Genomic DNA, 25,224 nt, shown 5'->3' with positions numbered 1-25,224 from the left:
GGTACAGTTAGCTAGAATATGTCCTTCCATGGCAGCTGAGGTAAGTAAAAATGCTTTAAATGTTTGTTGTGTGCGTGCTTGCGGGTGAGAGTGTGTTTATATGAGAGAGCATGTGTTAAAGTGTGAGTTTGCGTGTATGTGAAGGTATGTGTGTGTGGGTGAGAGAAAGTGGAGGTCAAAGGATGCGTGATATCACTTCCACCTGGTATTTTGGTGAATTGACATGTTAACTTGTGGTCTGTTATTGTCCACAGTTTATATCTTAATAGATTTTCTTCTATGTTTCATCTTCATTAATTTTGCAGTCTTGATCAATAGAGTGCTGCTTGACAACATGTCCTGGATGAGGAAAAAGGGATGAAGGGCCGACTTGTTTCCAAAGATATTTTAGGGAGTTTCCTTTGCAAGCTCTGTAAAAGATTCAGCCAAGTCTTTATCACGTTTGCTGAAGTTATTTGTGTACGACAATACCGTGTGAGTGCTTCTGATTTGCGTTATTTCTACACAGTCATATGGAATCCCCAACATGCTCTGTTGCATGGGAATACCATGCAGAAATCTGTGTACCTACAATGATTTTCGAGTATGATTGTACTGTGCCTTTTACAAGGCACCTTTTCTGCAAGGTGTGACATGAGGGATTTGTCAATGAAACTGGTCCTGTAATTTTGTATGTGGTATTACTACATGCGTCGTAATGCTGATTTCAGCAGAAACTTTGGTTTACGCATACATCCGTTTTGAGGAGCTACTCACAATGAGGGCCAAAACAGAGGCATAACACAGGTGCCTGTGGCGCAAGAGGCCCCGCCCTTGAGGGGGTCCCACTTCCATTCTAAGGCATATGAATATCTGTGATAAATAGGAGTGTCAGATGGCCCTGGTCATATTCAGCCGGGGGAAGGCCATCATTGTACATGTCGCCACTGTCAATTGTTCAATGTCATCCTTAGATCCACTTGGCCGACAGTGGAGATATTCCGGGCCTGGTGTGAGATCATCAAACCTCTTTGGGTTCCCTCACAGCATGGCTGTTGATTTATTTAGTATGCAGCTTTATACAGAGTAAATAAGACACAAGGGGTTTCAGAAAACTATACAAAAGAACAGTTTTAATCTGAATAAAGGCGTTTTATATAAAAGCGGTTTCGGATACTTTCATACAAATATTAGAGCAGTGTTATATAACAGTGAAACGTTAGTGTAAATACAGTCGACGTACTAAATGTATATAAGTGCAGCAGTGCAACCTGTCCTCCGCCCATGACAGCCACCACTGGTCTGGGTGGTAATATTGGCGAAAGTTCATGTGTTTAGTTTCATTCCATTTGCATGGCCTATTCTGGCTAAATGCGGTTTCAAAAGTGCTCTTTCTGGGGGAAATCCTGAAATAATTTATGGCTCACACTTAATCCTCATTAGGGCTCCACTGTAATTCTCCATAGGAGCAGATTAGAGCACTAACATTATCTAAGGTGCGGCTGCCATTTCCGAGTTGGGGTGGTGAGTGGATCCTGGTGTCTTCAGTGTTCCCCTCAGAGAAGCAGGATGGCATTGAGCGGACCTTGGTTCCCTTTCAGTTACTCCAACATCTGGGCAAAGGGGGATGCCATCTTTACTGCCCCCCCCCCATGTGATCTCCACCACATCTGTCCAGAGGGCATGTGGTTTTTGCCAACTGTGAAAGGATGCAGTAGGGCGCTGGGAGCATACCTGCGCCTCCTAGGGACCTCGAATGACACTGCCACAGCAACAGGTAAGAATTTTGATTTTGTATCCTAAGCTCATATTTTTGCATTCGATTTTCTGGTCAGCCACAAAAGTTCATCGCACCGGTGAGCCCTGTTCTGTATTTAATTCACAACGGCAAGAGACCCACCTCAGAGATACTAGCTGGAAGCTGATGTTTAGAATGACTGTTGAGATCTAGCGGAATGTTTCATTTAGACCTCGGAAGTGTATGTTGGATCCGTGTGCATTTCTTCAAAGGAAATTTCCCAAATGCAATTAAGTTGCACCTTTTGATTATTTGCAACTATTTTTTTTAATTGGTCTTTCTTTTTTATTCCATATGTATTACCCTGTACTTGATGATTCAGCAATTATTTCTAAATTATTGTGAGCCACGCAAAGCATTGCAAGCACTTTTGGCTCTTCTCCAGGGTGATATCACCTCAGTCCTCAAAACTTGACAATCTGTTTCAGTTTGTAAAGTTCTCATAAACCTTAAATGTGCTCTCAAAACTATGGTCTAAGGGCTTTTAACAAGCACTTCTAGTCCACATCTAGGGGTCTTATTTAAAAGTTAGCAGTAGCCATCCTCCTCCAGGGCGATCAAGTAATTTACTCTTTGGTCCCGGCAGAGTTCCTGATGGCCAAATTTTGTAATGGCTGTTGGTACGGCAGATATTTCACGCATTGACAGAAACTGTCGTCAAGGCGGTTCCTGCCAATGCTTTGCAAATTTGATAGACAACTTCATCAAGAAGGATTTTCTTTTTTGAAAAACAAAACAATGGTCCCCTCACCTTGAGAGATTCCTTATAAGGCGAGGGGGGGCACTGAGCACTTTTCAGTGCCTCTTACTCCCAGGTTTTTCCTGGCAGTGATGAGCCTTGAAATACGGCTATATGTCAGCTCATCTAAATTAGGTGGGCAGACTTTTTTAGTACTCTCCTGCTTTTAAGAAGCTCTCTTTCTCTTTGTTGTGTATTGTACTTTAATGGTTTGTTTTCTACTTACCGAAATAAAGTTAAATGATGATGATGAGGTGGGCAGACATATATTGCCAATTCTGTGACAGTCTTTACTCCATCAGGCTGTGGAAGAAATTTGAACATGGCAGAAATGGAGAACTCTCCAGCGTTGTCAAACTATAATCGGTCGGGTGGCCCATTATGTTGGCAGTAAACACAGTCACCCTAGGTTAACAGGGGCATCAGAAACTCTAGGGGGTGAAGTTTCTGGGTCTTATGTATGGGACATGTATTGGACCTCGATAGTCCTATGAAAATGAGGAAATACCCAGGGACTAAGTAGTTCCAGTCTCAGTTCAGCGTGTTATTTCTCATTTCCCACAGAATTCTGCCTGTGAATACCAAATGCATCTCTCAACGAAACCAGATCCACAGAGTTTCTGCAGATCTTTTATTTCAGATGGGCATGGTATGTCCCATTACCAGTCCTAGCAGCAAAAGGGGGTAACTTGTAATGAGAACCTGTTGACTTTGTGTCATAACACCAAAAGAAACGTAAGTTATATTTTTCCAATACTGAGTTTGAAATAAAGGCTGGCAATGAACAAGTATAGTATTGTGAAGGTGAATGGCCAAAAATATTGTGGTGCAACAGAATTGTGTCAAAAATACTATCAAGTACAACTTATCCTGGAACTGAATATACTAGTTCAGAACATCCTGTTTAAGTATATTTGTACGTATATTACTTTGCTTTTTATTAAATATTGGTGTACATATTGTTTAATTTAGTTATATTAAATATTAAATATAGTATTTAATTAATTTAATATATATATTTGTCACTATTATTTTTTGTATTAGTGATATCGTTTTATATTTATTTTTATTACAGTTTTTAAGTTTCAGTGTGTTTTGAATGTTTATATCTAATCAGTAATTTTCTAGTAATCTACAAGGGGGTTGTTAGGTTTGTACGGAATTAGGTTGGGAAGTTAAATTATAAATTATGTTTTTTTTTATTAAAGTTATTTGTTATGGTAATTAAACATTTAATTGGAAATTATATATGTTACCTATTTAATTTAATGATTAATTGTTATTTTAATTATGTTAGTACTGGTTGTATTTTTAAATTATTTACTCGTATTTTAAAAACTTAATCAGTAATTTTTAAATCAGTAGTGGGTTGGTGGATTTGTTAGGGATTAGCAAAGGTAGCTTTTCTAAAACTATATTTTTTAAATACATTAACATGTCATGTACTCAATTTGTAAATAACAATATTAATAATTATATATGTTTTTGTTATATATATATATATATATATATATATATACTCCTCTCATGCCAGTGTTTTGCCGGGCAGCTTCCTTAACCACCAGTGGTGCCTGTTTTTGGTGCCGTGCTGTAGCGCCTAATACCACCTTCACTCTCCTCCTTCAAAAAGACCAATAGGCACTCTGTGTAAGTGCAACTCAGCAGTTTATTTTAGTGATGAAAAACACAGGAATGTGTTTCGGCTTTGCCGCCTTCGTCAACCTGTATACACCTCCATCTTGCTGCTTTTTATGACCTATTGTGTGCTACCTACATCACAGACTGTGCACTAAACATAAAAGAAATACTTATATTGTGTAAAGTAACCTATTAGCATTCAATAATTTTTATATTCTTTTTTCTATATTTATAAAATACTATCTTTTCTACATTGAGCTTTAGTATAGCGGTCTTTACATTTGTGTTCCAAAAATGGGCATATATATCTCTGCCCCTTACACAGCATAGTTCCCGTTCATGGTCCCATAACCTTTCCAAAGTGATTCGCTAAACCAGGCAAAATGATGAAGTCTCCAAAGCCTAATATCTACATCCCTGATTAGATTACAACACTCACGATATTGCCCTGGCTGGCTTGGTCGTTCCTCAAAAATTACAGTCTCTAATCATAATATTCCTTAATTTTGCCCAAGTGGGCTTATACCTGTATTTTGAAAGTTCTTCACCCTACCCAGCCCGAGTCTCACTGATATATCAAAAGCTCCTTTGCTTCTTCAAGATACCAGACCTGCCTTCCTCCAGCTCTAAAAAAACATTAAATGCTTATTTAAAATGATAAGACTTGCAAAACAAACTCATTTCTCATAAATTTTCATCTTACAAAAGAGAACACAAATCTATGATTTGCACCACAAAAACTTTTAACTACACCATCTCTATTTATCCAAGGTGCACATGTAGTTCCTCCTCACAAGTTAAGCCATTTCGTTCCTTGCAGTCAAAAGAAATGATGTACTTTGATTCTAACCTCCTTAACTTTCTCTCTCTGTTTCCTCCTCACACATCACTTTAAATTCTATCTATCACTCCACACTTCAAATCTTTGGCATCTCCCCCATGTACTTCCTTGTAATGCCAAGCTACTGGGTACGACATGCCACTATTTTTTATCACCTTTAGATGTTGAAGAATTCTCTTATGTACCTGTAAAGTGGTACTCCCTACATACAGCTTGGGACAGCTGCATATCAGGATGTATACCACAAAATCACCCTTACAATTATACTGACCTTTGATCTTATGTATAGTTCTACCTGCTACTTTCACCTCACTCACACTTTCACCATTTCTACATGCTTCATACTTTGCACATTTTTTAAAACACCTCAAGATTTCAGCCAAGTTGCCTTCTCCTTTCTGATGTCAGTCCACATATCTCTCAGAGATGTACTCCTATGAAAAGTCAGTTGAGGGTGTCTTGGTATTTCTTTCCCTTTAAAAGGATCACTCCTAAGTAGATGGGATTGCTTGCTCACAGCAGTTCTCACCACACAATGTGCTGTATTATATGTTGTTATGCATCTCTTGTGATTTTCCATATAGAACTTCATCTCTAGTTCTCAGTTTCACTTTCTTACTCACATTTTTTAACATGGCCTTACTATAGACTCTCATCCTCAGCCTGTTGTTCATCTCATCTTTGGCTTCTCTGTAACTGTCACCTGTTCAGCATATTCTGTGAGCTCTAAGGAGTTCACCATAGGGGATACTTTCCTTCAGAGAGATTAGATGAAAACTCTCAGCATGCAAGATGCTATTACCTGCGCTCAGTTTCCTATATAGCAAAGTTTCCAATCTATTATTTCCCCCTCAGATTTTCACATCTAAGTATTCTATTACTGGAATACTCAAGTTGCAGGTAAATTCTAGGTTCATGTCATCCTGATTGATCTCTTTCACAAGTTCTAAGACATTGCCTGTGTTTCCAAATAACAAAAATGTATTCAAGGGAGGGCCATTATCACCTGCTCCTCCCACCAGCCCATGTGAAGATTCTCATAGCTGGAGGCGAAGCAGGTACCCATCACCATCCCTCGTTGGGCCTCATAGATGTCATTATTGAAGAAAACAATATTATACTTCAAATACCATTCCATCATTTCATTTACCATTCAGCTATGTTTGTAAAATCTCACCGGTTTAATCTTTCATATAGCATGTTGTATTTCTCAGTTGTTTGTAAGTTTCTGTCGTATATTGCTCCTTTCGACCAAATTTCAATATTACCCCCTTTGTCACTGTTTCTTGCCGTCACATCTGGATTAGTGGTTATTTTATTCATAGTAGCTATCTATCTCTGTTATACATTGTTTTACACATGCTTGGATCTCAGACTTTCCAATTCTTTTGTGACCACTTTCACAAACAGATCTATAGTGTCATTGCTACTGGTTGGTACTGTTCTAGATTTAGGCCTGAAAATGGAACCCCCTTCTCCTTAAAACCATATTCCTTCCCTTTCCAACCTCTCTACTACCATTTCATCATCGAGTGCTCCTTCATCTTTATTCTCAAGTGCCATAAATTCTTCCATTAAATACACATCATTGATCAACAAATTATTCTGTGGTATCTCTCTCTATATATATAAGAAAACCCCACAAAACGCCTTCACTGATGCTCTGCGAGGCTGTTGTGTAGTGGTATAACTACTGAATTTCTGTGTTTTTGTATGGGTAAAACGTCAATCTAACTATAACGTCCCCGTAACCTTATTTTTTTTCAGCAAATTTCTATGTTTTTTTTTTTTAACACCACATTAATATTTCTGTCAGGTTGCGGCCAGCTAATCAAGGCCTTGCTTTTCGACAGGATCCGAGGAGGATCCAAGAAGGATCTGAGGAGGATCCTCAAATCCACGCATGTGCCATAAACAAAATAATGGGCTATTTTTTGCCCATGACGAGTCCCTAAGGGACCCCTCCATGTGTCCAATAGGATCAGGATACCTTTATCCTGACCCCTTGTATGTTTTTTTTACTGTTTTTCCTACCCTCTCAGGCAATGTGAGAAATAAAATGGTGGCCGCAACTTTTCTCTCAGGTTGCGGCCAGCCAATCTGAGCCTTGATTTTCCCAAGGATCCGAGGAGGGTCCGAGGAGGATCCACATCCCCATGTATACAAATTTAGTTTTCATTTAGTAACTACAAAATCACTTAAATGATTCACACCAAATCACAAAAACAGCGCTTTCTGGACCAGGACCTAGCTTTCTGCCAAATGGGGTGTAAGTTTGTCCAGTGGTTTGGCCGCTATTCCTGTTCGAAACCCCTAAGAAAAATGAATGGGGGAAAAGCATTTTGGGACTCCCCCTTTTCACAACCCCCACTTGACGGATCACCCCAAAACGTTCCATAAATACGCTGAAGTGAGCATTGTATTTTTGGGGGAAATTTCATGGAGACTCATCAAACGGCGCCAAAGTAACTAGCAAAACAAGAAATCAAGTAGGAAAGATATATATATATATATATATGTATATATATATTTATATATCGTGATTTTGGTTTGATTCCTTACACCGACAACAGCCACACCACAGCTTCCATTTGTAGCACCATGAATTTCGTGAGTGAGTTATGTAGTAATGCAGCACATGGTTAATCCATTTCATTTATCTTAAAATGCAGTGCTTCCCCAAATAGTATATATATATATATATATATACATATATATATATATATATACTGCCACACACCCAGTCATCCTGTAACTTCATCAAAGGCCAGTTTGTTGGAACATACCTTTGTGTACATTAGTTACTATCTTTTTCCTTTTGTTCGAAATTTAAGTTCCTATATAAGAGACACTAAAGTTCTTCTGAAATGAATACAGGATAGCGTATTATGGGAAGATAACTTCCTCATGACCACTCAGGAAATTATAAGCCTATATACAAGCATAGATCATAAAGAAGGATTAACAGCCGTAGAGTTCTTCTTGAAGAGCAGAGCTCTAAAATACTATGAACCTTACAGAATTATTACAATTCATTGAGTACTGTCTTGCTAACAATATCTTCCTCTTTGTAGGACAACTCTAAAGACAGACAAATGGAACGATTATGGGCACCTGCTTCACCCCCAGCTACATGAACATATTTGTGGACTGGTGGGAGAAGCAGGTGGCCTGGTCGGAAGAAAATTAATCTAGGACTGATAATGTGATATTATGGGCTAGGTACAAACATGACCTTTTTCTAATTTGGAAGACAGATTCAGATACACACCACAAAAATACATTCAAAATTGAACAACAGCACACACACTTTGCAATTCACAAGACACATTAGCACCTTGGAGCTCACCTTACTTGATTTGAGGGTATTTATACAGGATGAATAGACCTGTATGGTACTACACAGAAATCCCACAGTGGGAAATTACCTTCTGTATTTGCATAGTAATCATCCACAAAAAATGAAGTGGAGTACCCCCTAAGGGGAGCTCCTACATATAAAACACAACAGTACAAGGGACATGAAATTTAATATAGCAGTAGATGACATAACCAGAAGATTCAAATCTCAAGGGTATCCAACTAAAATCCTTAACCAAGCAAAGGCAATGGTTGACCTATTAAAAGAGAGGTTTGTTGCATCATAAATTAAAGGAAGAAGAGAAACCTAAGATCAGACTGATAACGCAGTTTTCTGAGAATGAATCAGAGGTCTTCCACATTGTTACACAAAAGTTGGCATATTCTTAGGTCAGACAAAATCTTAGGTCCGACAATTTCAAATCACCCAGTAGTGACCTACAGATGAAGTACTTCACTCAGGGATTTACTAGTATGCAGCCATTTTGACACCAAGGCCAGTACATATAAACAGAAAATAGGTGGTGTATGTACTATCTTTCAGTCTGCAGTATATTACCTACTGAGATATTATGTTGTTCATTTTATTGCAACCTGTGGTATACTTTCTTGATAACCTTTTGAAACTAGCATCACTAGCAATTGCCCATTTGGGTTAATGGTACCTAAGATATCGTGTACATACAGTAAGAGCATAAACTATTTGTGTAAAGTATTACCAATGTAAGCCTTTTTTATGCGAAATACAAGAATTTAACCACTGCTCACTGTGATATAATGCTAGTCTACACGGTCCCCAGGAGAAATGTGATGTAACTCATTGTATGAATGAGTGCCAGGTCCATTTGTATTTTCAATACCTCAATGCACTAAACAAATAATTCCTTCTTATTAGTACTGTATATATTTGTCCACAATATTTATGGGGCTATGTTCAATAAATTGATTCATAAATATATATTTTTTTGTTATTGCATATTAACTCTTGTAATTGTTCTCCATTCAAAGATGACAAGCATATTTTGTGTATCCTTAACTGGTCTTCTTTCACTGGTTAGTTTAAGGTTGTTTGCACAGGATATAATGGGTATATGAGCAAAGTCACCCCATGCCTGAACAAGCCTCAGTGCCGAAATGCATCACAAGGGGCTGAATTCTAGAGAATAAACTACTGGATTTATACTTTGAGTGCGTGTGCATCATCAATGTATATATATAACGCGTTCTTGAGCTAAATAAATCTTGTAACTTATGATGCCTGTGTAGTGCCGTCCTTCCTTATTTCAGGAAGAAAGTGTGAGGATTGAGACGTGGTGGCGCGCGTCGTTCAATGGGCACCTCTGACGGTTAGGTGCAGGAACGGAACGCCGACACGGAGTGTTTATATATATATATATGTGTGTGTGTGTATATATATGTACATGTATATATGTATATACATAAATATATATCATATACATATATATATACGTATATGTATGTATGTAAATACATATTACCCAGACCTCTCCGGACGTGGGATGGAAAGGATGGAGGAGTAGACCAACTGGATAATCGCACACATGCAGAATAAAGTGCCCACTCAAGAAGGTGCATCATACAAAGTCATCTAGATTTCGGCTCAGAAGCATTGCTCTAAAAGCCTTGAGTTTTCGGAAGGTGGCTAAATTGAGGTTAGATAGTTTCTACCAGAAAAAGCGTTACAGAAGGTAAGTAACTTTTTAACTATGTCTGTCAAAAATGCAGCCACACAGGCTCAAACCAATTTAACTACACCTCCTCCTGCACCCAGTGCTACAAACAAACTACATCATAAAGCAGAAATATCACATCCAACCTTTATACCTTGATTCTTTATATCTGGCACTTCTGAACTATAGACTAGCTGGGAACAAATGCACTGTAGCAATCCAGAGCACTTTCAAAGGCAACTTAAAATACATCAAGTTCCCCAAGGACATTTGGCCTCATATTATGAAACAAATCTAGAGCCAAGTGCATTAGAGCTGGCCCTGAAGTGTCAAGGTTTATACCTTTATTCTTTATATTTGGCACTTCTGAACTATAGACTAGCTGGGAACAAATGCACTATTGCAATCCAGAGCACTTTCAAAGGCAACTTAGAATACATGAAGTTCCCCAAGGTCATTTGGCCTCATATTATGAAACAAATCTAGAGCCAAGTGCATTAGAGCTGGCCCTGAAGTGTTGGTAGCATTTCTTTTGTGCACTCTTAAATTTCCCTGCCAGTAAATAAAGACTTCTAACAAGTAATATCTCTGATTGGGCAATGAATTTTAGTGTTTTTTCCTATTACATAGTATACCTGAGTTTCTAACCACTGCTACCTCAAAGGATCTCCAAACACATAATTGAAAGATGCATATTCTCTTATGTCCAACATTTTACATAGGTCACCCCCTTTATCAGGACCCCAACTATAACCAAAATCTCAGAGAGGACAACCCAATGCATTACTGTGTTAATCAAACATAATCATACAAAATACCATAAAGGGACTTGTAGAGTTGTTCAAAGTTGTCAGCACACTAAAAACCATGAACTTTACACATGTCTCTCGCACCTCCTCATCCACCACACTACTACACGTTGCATCTCATAACTCAATTACCCCACTTTGGTGGCCCTCACTCACGACATGGAAACACTTTCCACAAAGGATCATAAAACAAAGACAACACCCTTCCAAACACCCACCGTACATGGTGTAGTGGGCTACTCATGTAGGTAAGTACTTCAGTGTCCCACATATGGGTAGCAAGTGCTATGTAAATGCTGCAAGAAACACAATACAATACAAGGTAATACAGTACACTACAATACAATACATAACTATACAAGACAATATGTTTGTCAATTTTAATGTTTGAGATATTGTGAATATATTTAGTGTAATTGCTTAAATAGTGTTTATATATTTTTTTTTAAAGAAAATATATATATATACATATATATAAATAAATAATTAAAACTTAATTTGTAATTGTATTACTATTTTGTAGTTTAACACTTTAAATAAATTACATAATGCTATACATAAATACTTGTTGATGATATTCTGTTCCATGATATTTTTAACACTTTAGGTTTGTAGTTTACATACAAAATATGTAAACTTAGTATTTTTTGACAATATTTTTGACACAATATTCTTCTGTCAAGATAACGTGGTAAATGACATTTTTTCATATAACTGTTGTGAGATGTGGCAGGAGAAGACAGACCAATGTCAAACTGGATAACTGGGTTCTTCACTTGTCAACATCTGAACCATGGGATGTGAAAGTGAGTGTTGCTCACATGCCTTGCTCTGCACCGACCCTGCCGGTCTTTCTGAGTGTACTGCTGCCCCAAGATTTTTTGTATTTTTTCCTAGGTGAAGCCAGATGTAGGCCCTTTTAGAATGTTTCCTAAAGCTATGAGTGGCACATGAGCTCCTATCTGTAAGCTCATAATTCTGCTTGCCCTATTATTTAATTTACACATTGAGGTACATTAGGACAGCTCCATTATTGGAACAGATTGTGTGGTTCACTATGGAGACTCCTAGCTGAGACTGACATTAATTCTCATTTACTCTGGAAGGATTTCAGTTATTGTCTGGTACTGAGGTAATTTTGCTCCTGCTATTGTTACCTTATGTTCGTTGCCTTTTTGACATATTCAATTACCACTTGAGTAATGTGTTATTTGAATCCCTAGCGTCTAAAAAATAACCTCTTCATCTGGTCTAAAAGTTTTGTCTCAGTGGCCTGAGAAGTCACCAGTTCCTGAATGAGCCAGAAACTGGTCAGAAGAATAAAGAAAAATGTAGGAAACCATAATGTCATTCTGACTGAGAATGCATTTTTCATAAGCCAAACCTGATTCCATTGTTGGTAAGCTTTCTTCTTCAATTTACCCAGCTTATTGTTTTTTACAAAAATGCGTCTGCTAATAAAAATATGTATTATACCACAATGTGATGTAGTTGTCTCTTACATGCAGTATTTGTATTATGCATAATATCTGGCATGCGTCTTGAAACACAAGTGCGCATAGGTGGTAGAACATGCCACTGTGCCTGGTTCTGAGAGCGGAGTAGTGATGCACTGGCATGAAGCAAGGCAGTGAGTTGCAGCAAAGAGTGGAAGAGGAACCTAAAGACGAAGAACATTTCCAAGGAGTGATGTCATGTGTACCAGCTAGAACAGAATACAGAATGGACAAGTGTCCACCCAGGCATAGTTCTAATTGGGGCACAGATTATGGTGACTTTCTGGGTCAATCCAGAGAAACAGTCGAGGCCAGTAGTCTAGCTTATTCCATTCAGGGGCAGAAATAAGTCTGAAAGACAGTAGAGATCTAAGGGACCTCAAATGAGGGCAGAGGCATTACATGATGTCAGGCAAAAAATAGAATGAGCTGCCTGGGTTGTTTCATCTGGTATAAGACTTTCTCTGTGGTGGAGCTGACTTGAATGGACATGCTGAGGTCACTTTTAAAGTTTATTATGAGGCTTTAGATTGAGTAGGAAAAATAGGGGGTGCGGTGGAAGGTAGTGGTGCTGGTCACTGGAACTTTTAGTTGGGTAGTATGCAAGATATTGAGTTCGACACCAAAGAGTTATATTAAGGGAGGACATTAAAAAATGCTAACCATCCTGAACGGAGCGTAAGCCATTGTAACAGGTGGGACACAAAATAGCCTTATGAGCCAAATGTAATGAGCAAGAATTAAATGTGAAGGGGACTGAACAAATGGTAAGACTTGCACAGGTTCATATTTTAATGGTAAATTCACTCAGGGTGTTACATACTCCCCTGCAGTATTGTATTGCTAGGGGACATATACACCCATGATACCACTTGGCCTGCAGCCTTTCCAAATGTGGCAAGCGTACATTAAATTTTAGAGCCATTAGAAGCCATGTTTAGGATCTGTTAATCGGTGTTGAAAATGTATTATGAAGGCAAATTAAGATATGACATGTAGGCAACACAATGACTTAAAGGCAAGTGTAAATTTTAACGTGATAAAATAGGGGCTTACATATATATTTTTTATTTATCACTAGATTTCATCCACAATAACTTAGCGATTTTTTTTTCAGATTTGTCATATAGAAGGGGTTTGTTTGTCAGGGTCTTCGTTGGAGGGGGTATTTGCGATCAGGGTAATAAAAACATCATTTTGTTTTTAACAAAAACCCCTCCAAAGTATTTATCAGTTAACGGCCCATGCTACTGCAGAAATATTCTTTCGTCAAACGATCGGGTCTAACACAAAATATTAGAGACAAGAGCAATTCTTTTCCTTTTTTGGAAACACAATTGAATACGTTTTTTTAAAAGAATAATTAATTTTAAACGTGGAAAACTGATCTCTTCGAATATGTGTTCAACCTTTCACTGGCTAACTTTAGTCAACGGTATTGTGCAAGTCACGGTTGCTGGAAATAAAATGCATGTATATAAATACAATTTAGCAAAATTCTCACACGGGTCGTCGGTTTTTCAATGTATGAAGACTTTGTTGGAGCGGCGTGGAAACTTTGAACAGTTCCTCAAACATGTTACAATTGGTTTCTGAATGTAGAAAAAAGAAGGAAAGTACTGTAGTCTGTGGTAAAGACTTTCATAGCTGTTCTGTACTATTGTACTTGAGTAGTTTTTGTCTCCAGGGGGCTTGCTTGCTGGCATCTGGCCTACATTCTACTCAGATATGTGGCCTCTTTTCCCGCTGACACTCGGAGGCAGGGGGGGAGGGAGGAAAAAAGTAAGTAAAACTAATGCAATGAGAAAAACTGATCGCAGTTTCTATGTTCGCATTTTTCTAATTAATTCATAAGTTAAGTGCTTACAGTTAAACATGTGAATGGTCAGGACGGCAAAAAAAATTACGAATGCTCCAAAAGTATGGGCAGAAACAACTTATTATAAGTGTTCTAAAATGTTTCTGACTCTTTACATTGGAATAAATGTGAAATAATAAGAGTAGACTGCCAATTCTCACAATACTATGTTCTCTTTCTATTCCGCCCTGTTTATATCCAAGAATAATCCCTCCTCAAAAGTTCTACATGCATTATTTTTTAGTTTTTTAATCTATTGTTTTTGGTAAGAGGCAAATCATGGGTCACACAAAAAGAATTTGCGCCACTTTTCCTCTTTCGCACATTCATAGTTCCAAGAAGTCGACGCCTTGTGTTCCAGGGAGTACGCCATTTAGGTACTGGCAGCATGCTCTGGGCGTTGGCGTTGTACTTTCGGATGTCACATTGCCAAGGACAGTGTATGGTTATCTGTTCACATTAGATCTTGATGGCTGACACCCGGGGGCATATTTATACTCCGTTTGCGCCGAATTAGCGTCGTTTTTTTCGACGCAAATTCGGCGCAAAACTAACGCCATATTTATACTTTGGCGCTAGACGCGTCTAGCGCCAAAGTATGAGTAAAGAGCGTCATTTTTTAGCGTGAACGCCTTCCTTGCGTTAATGAGATGCAAGGTAGGCGTTCCCGTCCCAAAAAATGACTGCGACGCAAATGCGTCGTATTTATACTCCCGGGCAAAAATCACACCCGGGAGTTGGCAGAAAACCCCGCATTTGCGCCACTTTTTAACGCCTGGGTCAGGGCAGGCGTTAAGGGACCTGTGGGCTCAAAATGAGCCCACAGCTGCCCTCCCATGCCCCCAGGGACCCCCCCTGCCACCCTTGCCCACCCCAGGAGGACACCCAAGGATGGAGGGACCCACCCCAGGGACATTCAGGTAAGTTCAGGTAAGTATAATTTTTTTTTTTTTTTTTTTTGTGGCATAGGGGGGCCTGATTTGTGCCCCCCTACATGCCTCAATGCCCAATGACCATGCCCAGGGGACATAAGTCCCCTGGGCATGGCCATTGGGCAAGGGGGCATGACTCCTGTCTTTACTAAGACAGGAGTCATGTAAATGGCGTCTGGGCGTCGTTAAAAATGGCGCAAATCGGGTGGAGGCGATTTTTTGCATCAACCTGACTTGCACCATTTTTAAGACGCCCTAGCGCCATTTTTCCCTACGCCGGCGCTGCCTGGTGTACGTGGTTTTTTTCCACGCACACCAGGCAGCGCCGGTCTGCTTGCGCCGGCTAACGCCATTCAATAAATACGGCGCCCGCATGGCGCTTCAGAATGGCGTTAGCCGGCGCAAAATTTTTTGACGCTAAACTGCGTTAGCGCAGTTTAGCGTCAAAAAGTATAAATACGGGCCCAGATCACATGAAAAAGTTGAATGCACCAGAACATTCGAACTATCGGGCTTATCTTTTGTTTCGTCTTTTCGGTTAAGGTCAAGGAAGTGCAAAACTCTTGCTTAGGAGATTGCTCCAGTGTCCAAGCTTGCCTCACATTTGACCGGTATTGATATTTTTAGTGCAACATTTACAGAATAAGGGGGTCATTCCTACCCTGGCGGTCCGGGACCGCCAGGGTAGGGGACCGCGGATGCACCGCCAACAGGCTGGCGGTGCATCCAGGCCCATTCTGACCGCGGCGGTAAAGCCGCGGTCAGAAAAGGGAAACCGGCGGTTTCCCGCCGGTTTTCCCCTGGGCTGCAGAATCCTCCATGGCGGCGCTGCAGGCACCGCCGCCATAGGGATTCTGACCCCCTTCCCGCCAGCCTGGTTCTGGCGGTTTTGACCGCCAGAACCAGGCTGGCGGGAACGGGTGTCGTGGGGCTCCTGGGGGCCCCAGAAGTGCCCATGCCAATGGCATGGGCACTGCAGGGGCCCCCTAACAGGGCCCCACTTAGAATTTCAGTGTCTGCTTAGCAGACACTGAAATTCGCGACGGGTGCTAGTGCACCCGTCGCACCCCTTCCACTCCGCCGGCTCCATTCGGAGCTGGCTTCCTCGTGGAAGGGTGTTTCCCGCTGGGCTGGCGGGCGGCCTTTTGGCGGTCGCCCGCCAGCCCAGTGGGAAACCCAGAATGACCGCCACGGTCTTTTGACCGCGGTACGGTCTTCTGGCGGTTCCCGCCGCCCGCCAAGCTTAGAATCACCCCCTAAGTCTCCATCGTATTGTGTGGAAACACAGAAACATTGCAGGGAAACTCCAGGTCGGGTTTGTGTTTTTGCTTGGTTATTCGGAACCTCCCATCACCACCACAGGACATATCATTTGTTTTTCTTTTTGTTTCTTTTTGACCACGTGGGGAACCTCAGTCTGCAGACTCACCAAGATATGGAGCACACCACAGAAGCTGCATCACTCTCTGGGCAGTATCCTGGTGAGGGCCAACCTTTATGCTGGCGCAATTCTTTACTTGAATCATCAGTAAGTAGCATTCACGTATTCTGATTGGAACCTCACTCTATGCAGAGTCATGAGCAACCAGTGATGATAGGACCTATATAGCCACCCTCTTTATTAGCCCACAAGCACCAGGACTACAATCTGGTGCTATATCTTTTGGGGTTCAATCCATCTCTGGACCCCATAGTCTAGGAAACTGTGATCCTGTTCAGGGCAGAGCATCATCAGGCAACCCTTCTGTTGTCAGGCTTACAACTGCGCTGGGACTAACAGGGTGAAGGTTCTATCACACCAAAGACTTTTGAAGTGCCATACAACTCAAAATGCACAATGCAAAACAATGCACAAAGAAAAACTTTGCAGTGTCTGACAGAAAATTGTTCAACATAAACATAAGACATTAAGGAAAGGTAGTAGGGTAGGTTCACTTTTAGAAAACTATCAACATGGTGGCAGCACATCTATAAAAAGGCTGGACTGTTGCCCCAGAGGTATGGTCTCATGCAGCCCTGGGGGTAAGGGTGGAGGATTGAGTGTTCAGTCAAAGGAATGAAGCACTTATCTGAGACCTACTGAGATGCTGAGCTGCAAGTGAAGGAAAAAAGCCACAATTTGCTACTTTTATTGTTAAGTACAACGTTTTGTGTGAGGATTCTGTGAATCAATGGTGTGAATGTCTTTACATATGTGTGCAACTCTTCAAATAGACCTAATCTAGGTACATGTTTATGGAAGACTAGTTCAGAATTAAAGGGACTGGTGCAAGCTCTTGCTTGATTTGTTTTTCCCTTGACTCCTCACGCAGGAAGTAACAGCTCCTGTGAACTCTTTATCCATTATCACTCTTTGAAACAGTTTCTTCATAGACACAATGCACAGCAAACATATTGGACGTGTCAACTACCTGTGTAACTGTAAATGTGCCCTTCCTCCTCTTAGACATCTCAACCATGTCCACAAAATGAGTAAACGTACTCTATCTAAAGTGCAGAAGACATACCCCCCCATTGATGCGTCCATAACAGAAGTAGTTGGATACAGTCGTCAAAACAGACAGCACTGCCACAAAAGTACATTAGATGTACTGCTTGCACACTACAGGTGTGGTTATGTCAGACCTACCTACACGATAGCACACCTAGGGGGTCATTACAACCCTGGCGGACGGTGTTAAAGCGGCGGTAAGACCGCAAACAGGCCGGCGGAAAAAAACTGGGAAATATGACTGTGGCGGAAACCGCCAACAAAGACAGCCACTTTAACACTCTGACCGCCACGGCGGTACAGACAAACAGTGTGGCGGTCACCGCCAACAGACAGGCGGAAGACAAAGTACCGCCCACAGTATCACAACCTACCAATCCGCCACTTTTTCTGGGGCGGAATCACCGAGGATAAAAAACACGGCGGAAACAGCCATTTCAAAGGGAAAACGCTCACCTCTACACACTCCACGAGGAAGGAGGACACCATGGAACCGTAACTCCAAATACTCCCTGCAATAGTCTTCCTGCTCCTGTACGACCATCATCAACACCGGCGCCGAAGACAACGGTGAGTACTGCACCTACAACATAGGGGAGGGGGAGGCAAAAGTCAGGGACACACACAAGCAACACCCCCACCCCGACCCTCACCCACTACAAAACACACACCAATGCATATCCAAACATTACAGTAACAACCCTCAAACCCCCCGGAAGAATGCAAAGACAAAAGGAAATGAGTGCAACCATTGTAGTATATCAAAATACAGTAACCAAATATATACAGATAAATATACACATTCAACAAATTATACATCACGATTAGTAGTGCAGGTAATGCACCATTCAATGTCCGTGGACCACTGGGCCCAAAATGCATGGGCGAGGCTAACATCAGATACCTGATCAAAACGGAGAGAACACTGCTGGGGCATCAGATAGAAATACAACAGGCACCTCAGGGGGAAGGGAAGGGGGTGCACCTCAGCCGGATGACTGCACCACGCCAGATCTACGAGGGGGCTCCATGCCCATTGATGTATCCTGGGGAGTGCAAAGCCACAGTCTCTCAAGTCTCTACAGTGGGTGGGTTGCCCACTGTACCATCCTGGGGAGTGCAAAGACACAGTCTCTCAAGTCTATACAGTGGGTGGGTTGCCAACTGGACCATCCTGGGGAGTGCAAAGCCACAGTCTCTCAAGTCTCTACAGTGGGTGGTTTGCCCACTGTACCATCCTGGGGAGTGCAAAGCCACAGTCTCTCAAGTCTCTACAGTGGGTGGTTTGCCCACTGTTCAATCCTGGGGAGTGCAAAGCCACAGTCTCTAAAGTCTCTACAGTGGGTGGTTTGCCCACTGTTCAATCCTGGGGAGTGCAAAGCCACAGTCTCTCAAGTCTCTACAGTGGGTGGGTTGCCCACTGGACCATCCTGGGGACTGCAAAGCCACAGTCTCTCAAGTGGATAACAGTCTCCACTGGTTCTGGTGGGGGACTGGTGCCCAGAGTGCTTCATCCTGGTAAGGACAGACGGAGTGGATGCTGTTCTCCACTGGTTCTGGAGGGGGACTGGTGCCCAGAGTGCTTCATTCCTGTTAAGGACAGACGGAGTCAATGCTGTTCTCCACTAGTTCTGGAGGGGGACTGGTGCCCAGAGAGCATCACTCTCCCCGTGACAGTCCCAGTTCCGTCACTGCCCCTGCCGCACATGGGCTAGCGGTGCTTGAGTTGGCGGTGCTTGCCCTGTTCAGCGGTGCTTGCCATGGCGGTCTGTGCCCTGTGCAGCGGTGCTTGCCATGGCGGTCTGTGCCCTGTTCAGTGGTGCTTGCCATGGCGGTCTGTGCCCAGTTCAGCGGTGCTTGACTTTGCTGTTTATGACCTGTTCAGCGGTGCTTGCCATGCTCAGTGGTGCGTGCCATGGCGGTCTTTGCCCTGTTCAGCGGTGCTTGCCCTGTTCAGCGGTGCTTGCCATGGCGGTCTTTGCCATGTTCAGCGGTGCTTGACTTTGCTGTTTATGACCTGTTCAGCGGTGCATGCCCTGTTCAGTGGTGCTTGCCATGGCGGTCTTTGCCCTCATCAGCGATGCTTGACTTTGCTGTTTATGACCTTTTCAGCAGTGCATGCCCTGTTCAGTGGTGCTTGCCATGGCAGTCCTTCATTGCTCAGCGGGGCTGTGGCTGCTGGGGCCCTCCTGGGCACTGACTCTGGTGGTGGCCTCCTGGCCAGTGACGATGGGGCTGCCCTCCTGGGCACTGACTCTGGCGGTGGCCTCCTGGCCAGTGACGATGGGGCTGGTGGTGGCCTCCAGGGCAGCGGGGATGATGGCGGTCTTCTCCGCCGTGCTGCTCTTCCTAGACTTTGGCGATTTCTTCTGCTCCTTCCCCACCTTGGGAGGAGTCACAGCTGAGTGGACACTCCCCCCGGGACTCTTGTGAGCGGCTTTGCCGGCTGGAGTCTTCCCCCTCTCCAGCCGACCACTGTCCAACTTCTGGTGCTTCACAGGAGGTGGACTGGCTGTGCTGTGGCTCCGTGTCACACTGGCTGCCCTGGTGCCCGGTGCACTCCACATACCTCTAAGAGGCACCACTGGTACCGGCGATTTTTTGGCTGAGGTGCTAGTACGGGACCTATGAATTGGAGGGGGGGGTGGTGGGAAAGAGGTCAAGCTTGCTCAGGAAAAGTTTCTTAGGAACACTGGGACGGGTAGCTGGAGGGGGTCTGGGAGTGGAGGAAGAGGAGGTGGTTGTAGGAGGTGTAACTTTTGTGGCTTTGGGTGCAGGTGCATGCACTGGAGGCTGTCATGAGGTGGATGGCTGTTGGGTGGGTGTGTGCCTGCGTTTGTGTACTTTGGGAGGGGGCGTCACAGACACACTGGGAGAGGACACAGGGGACGTGTAAATGGTGGTGGGGGGTGAGTGCAGGTGAGCGGGGTGTGGTGGTGGGTGTGCTGGTGCGGGACCTAGTGGCTGTAGTGGTAGTGCATGCAGGTGAGAGTGTAGATGACACTGGGAGGGAGGAGGGAGATGACGAGGAGGGGGACACAGTGGAGGCAGTGGATGTTGCTGTGTCTGTATGTGTGTGATGCTTGCGTGAGTGCCTGTGGGATGTGTGGTGCTTATGTTTGCCTGAGCTTCCCTTGTGTGTTGATGTGTGTGCAGGCTGGTCTGATGGTGTGCTTGTGATAGGCTGGGGTACAGGGGATTGGGTCTGGGTGGAGGAAGTTGGAGGGGGAGGCTAGAGACAGGGACAATGGCTGCCATCAGTGCTGAGGCCAGAGATTGCAGGGTTCGATGAAGGGCAACCTGACCAGAATGAATGCCCTCCAGGAATGCATTTGAGTGTTGCAATTCCCTTTCTACACCCTGGATGGCATTCAAAATGGTAGACTGCCCAACAGTGAGTGACCTGAGGAGGTCAATGGCCTCCTCACTGAGGGCAGCAGAGGTGACGGGGGCAGGGGCTGAGGTGCCTGGGGCGAAGGTGATGCCCACCCTCCTGGGTGAGCGGGTACGGGGCGAAGGCTGAGGGGCTGCTGGGAGGGTGGTGCTGGTAGGGGGGGTGGCGGCTGTACCTGTAGAAGGGGGGGGCACAGATTTTGCCGCCACCACAAGGGAGCTACCATCGGAGGACGAGTCCGTGTCGCTGGTTGCTGATCCTGTGACCGCTGTGAAGCTCCCCTCGCCCTCCGTCCCACTGGTGTATTCAGAGTCCATGGTGTGGCCCTCCATGGCCATGTGGGATGCAGCTCCCTCGTGCTCCAGTGCCACTGGACCTCTGCCTGATGATGCTGATGCACGCAAGAACAGGGAGAGCACAAAAAGGGGGCGGGACGACAGAAGAAAGACAGGTTGAGTGCATGGCTTACCGCTACCGTTGGCGGACAGTACAGACACAGCAGCCCCCTGCACTACGCCACGCTGTTGGGCTCTACAGATGCAGTTCCTGGGATATGGCCTATATGGCTATGGCGGACATCAGCACACATAGATGACACAGGGGCATGTATACCTGTACTTGCCACTCTACAGAGGTGGGGTGGAGTGCCACATGGCCTGCATTACAGAGGGGCCTAGCCTACGGAACTCGCCCTGGCCTAGGGAAACCCACAGCCCTCCTCCCCCACCCAGACACCTTCACTGCGCGCAAAGTCCACAGAATGATGTTGTACTCACCCCCTTGTGTCTGCTGTGATGCCCTCAAGCGCCCATCCAACTCAGGGTAGGCCACCGCCAGGACCTGGAACATCAGGGGGGTCATGGTGCGACGGGCACCCCTCCCATGTTGGGAGGCCATCCCCAGCTGAGCCTCCGCCGTCTTCTTGCTCCAGCGGCTAATGTCCTCCCATCTTTTACAGCACTGGGTGCTCCGTCTCTGGTGATGGCACGCCAAATATCCTTCTTCTGGTGGGCGCTGACCTACATGACATGTACAGGGGAAGAAGAGAAGTCATTACCAACTGCACCGTCAAAGTGAGTGGCCCACATCCCTACCCTTGCCATGTGGCACATGCATTCACAGTCCCTCATGCACGCAGAACTCTGACCCCTTGCTTCTTACAACCAGCCCTCTCCACACAGGCATAGCCCATACAACTTGCTCCCTGTGTACTCACCTGTTGGTCTGGAGGACCGTAGAGTAGCGTGTACTGGGGGAGGACCCCGTCTATGAGCTTCTCCAACTCCTGTGCAGTGAAGGCAGGGGCCCTTTCCCCAGACGCACGAGCCATTGTCTCTTCCAGACTGAGGTCACAGCAGCACTTGCAGTGTAGGTCCTCTCCTGTCGAACATCAGTTATCGAGTGATTCAACAGATAGAAAATGGTGGTCACGTCCGAGGCGGTCACGTCCGCGGCAGTGCATATCATCACCACCGGCGCACTTCGTCATTGGCTCCTGGGACCCATAGGGTCCAATGTTAACCAATGCAGCATTGCGCTGCGGTCTTCGCCCGCCTACCGCAACGGTGTACAACGCCAGCGCAGTTACCTCACATCCCATTGTCCCAGTTTAGAGGTCAGGCAGCCGCCATTTCAGGGGCCCACATGGCTTCATTTTCAACTGCGTCACACATACCTTGACCTGGACTCAACACACATACAGACAACTTTTTGGATTATGTTTTGTGTTCTATGTAGACTGTGGGGTACATACCTCTGAGTTGTTTGACTCTGTGGTCGCTGTTGTCCTTCCTAGGCACCGTCAGCTGGGACATGTGAGGAGATGGCAGAATCCTCCGGTGTACCGACCGCTGGTGGACCTGTTGACAATGGAGGAGCGACATTTAATCATCACCTACAGGTTTGACCGTGCCACAATCCAGGAACTGTGTACCCAGTTGGAGTCTGACCTGATGTCAGCTATCCGCCATCCCACAGGGATCCCCCCTCAAGTGCAGGTGCTATCAGTGCTCCATTTCCTTGCAAGTGGGTTTTTCAAACAACACTGGCCATGGCACCAGGGATGTCCCAGTCTATGTTTTCCAACGTGTTGTCCAGAGTGTTGTCTGCTCTGCTGAAACACATGAGGAGCTACATCGTTTTCCCTCAGATGGAGGATTTGGCTACAGTTAAAGGTGGCTTCTATGCCCTTGGACATATCCCCAACATCATAGGTGCCATTGATGGGACCCATGTAGCTCTGGTCCCCCCCCACAGGAGTGAACAGGTGTACAGGAACCGGAAGAGTTATCATTCAATGAATGTACAGATGGTATGTTTGGCAGACCAGTACATCTCCCAGGTAAATGCTATGTTCCCTGGCTCAGTGCATGGCGCCTACATCCTGCGGAAGAGCAGCATCCCTTATGTGATGGGTCAACTCCAGAGGCACCGTGTGTGGCTATTAGGGGACTCTGGTTACCCCAACCTGTCATGGCTACTGTCCCCAGTGAGGAATCCCAGGACCAGGGCAGAGGAACGCTACAATGAGGCCCATGGGCGGACTAGGAGGGTGATCGAACGCACCTTCGGCCTCCTGAAGGCCAGGTTCAGGTGCCTCTATATGACAGGTGGTTCACTATTCTACTCACCAAGGAAGGTGTGCCAGATCATAATCGCCTGCTGTATGCTTCACAATCTGGCTTTGCGACGCCAGGTGCCTTTTCTGCGGGAGGATGGTCCAGATGACGGTGTTGTTGCAGCTGTGGAGCCTGTGGACAGTGATGAGGAGGAAGCAGAGGAAGAAGACATTGACAACAGGGACTCAGTTATCCAGCAATATTTCCAGTGACACACAGGTGAGAACACATTCCTGCTTACTACAAGTACTTTCACACTTCTAACTCTATCCTGTCTGTCAATTTCAACCAGTATATGGTAACTGAGTTGTACATTTCCATTACGGTTTCACAGGTGTGGTTACCAACGTGTGTCATCTGCTTACATTCCTCATGGACTTGTGATGTGTGACATAGGTATGGTGACATTACATTTGAGAACGGATTTTGTCACTGTCATTGCTAATACACATTTTCTAAATCACAGACTGACTCCAGATTGTTTTGTGCTTCAAGGGTGTTTATTGAAGTGCTAAATATTGGAGGGGGGTGGTAAAATGGTGAGGGGTGATGGTGGAGGAATGTCCATGGCAGAGTCCAGTCTATTAGTCTCACAGGTGCACTGCCCATATGGGCATAGGAAGTGGAGCTGGGGCAGTTCCAATATGGACAGGGTTACAAAGTGGGACACTGGGATGACAATCAGGGTGGTCTCATTTCTTGGCGGGGGTCTTGCCATCGTGCTCTGTCCTGTTCCTGGATCTCAGGGACCGCTTGTGGGGTGGTTCTCCGTCTGCAGGGGGTGGGGTGCTGGTGTGGTGGTCCTGTGGCAGTGCCTCCTGTCCACTAGCGCCGGCGGAGGTGGTGGGCAGTTCATCGTCCATGCTAGTGTCAGGGGCCCCTTGGAGTGCCACGGTGTCCATCCTGGTGTTCAGTATCTCCTTCAGCACCCCTATGATGGTGCCCAGGGCGGAGCTGATGGTTCTGAGTTCGCCCTGAAGCCCAAATACTGTTCCTCCTGCAGCCGCTGGGTCTCCTGAAACTTGGCCAGGACCGTAGCCATTGTCTCCTGGGAGTGGTGGTAGGCTCCCATGATGGAGGAGAGGGCCTCGTGGAGAGTGGGTTCCCTTGGCCTGTCCGCCCCCTGTCGCACAGCAGCCCTCCCAGTTCCCCTGTGTTCCTGGGCCTCCGTCCCCTGGACCGTGTGCCCACTACCACTGCCCCCAGGTCCCTGTTGTTGGGGTGGTGGGTTATCCTGGGTTCCCTGCAGTGGTGGACACACAGCTGATTGACGTGTCCTGGGGACGGAGGGATGGGCCCGCTGGGTGGGTGCTGTGCTGGTGTTACCAGAGGGTGGAAGGTCTGTGGTGGGCTGTGCCTGTGCAAGGGGAACTGCCTGTCCCGAGGCCCACGATGGTCCAGGCTGGTCATCTGGATCCAGTTGGCCAGAGCTGCTGTCATCACTGTGGGCCTCTTCTGTGGGTGGGGTAGAGATGTCTGGACCCTCCTGTCTGGTGACGTTGGGTAGTGGTCCTGCAGGGGTGTAAAAGCATGATTATTGCATGTGTGTGTGTCATGGTGTGCAATGGGTGGGTTAGCGT

The 25,224-nt window shown here is 44.8% G+C and overlaps 1 long non-coding RNA gene across 1 annotated transcript in view; it reads left to right on the top strand.

The window, feature by feature from the left end:
- LOC138285294 (uncharacterized) overlaps positions 1–25,224 on the top strand; it is a 209,173-nt gene that overhangs the window by 175,320 nt on the left and 8,629 nt on the right. The window contains exons 4-5 of the long non-coding RNA XR_011201566.1: positions 3,081–3,251; positions 12,114–12,254. This is a non-coding gene — a long non-coding RNA (uncharacterized lncRNA). The remainder of the gene's footprint in view (positions 1–3,080; positions 3,252–12,113; positions 12,255–25,224) is intronic.

The sequence above is a fragment of the Pleurodeles waltl genome, chromosome 3_1 (assembly GCF_031143425.1).
Source record: "Pleurodeles waltl isolate 20211129_DDA chromosome 3_1, aPleWal1.hap1.20221129, whole genome shotgun sequence".
NCBI classification, from domain to species: Eukaryota; Metazoa; Chordata; class Amphibia; order Caudata; family Salamandridae; genus Pleurodeles; species Pleurodeles waltl.
This window is presented reverse-complemented; position numbering and strand designations above follow the sequence as displayed.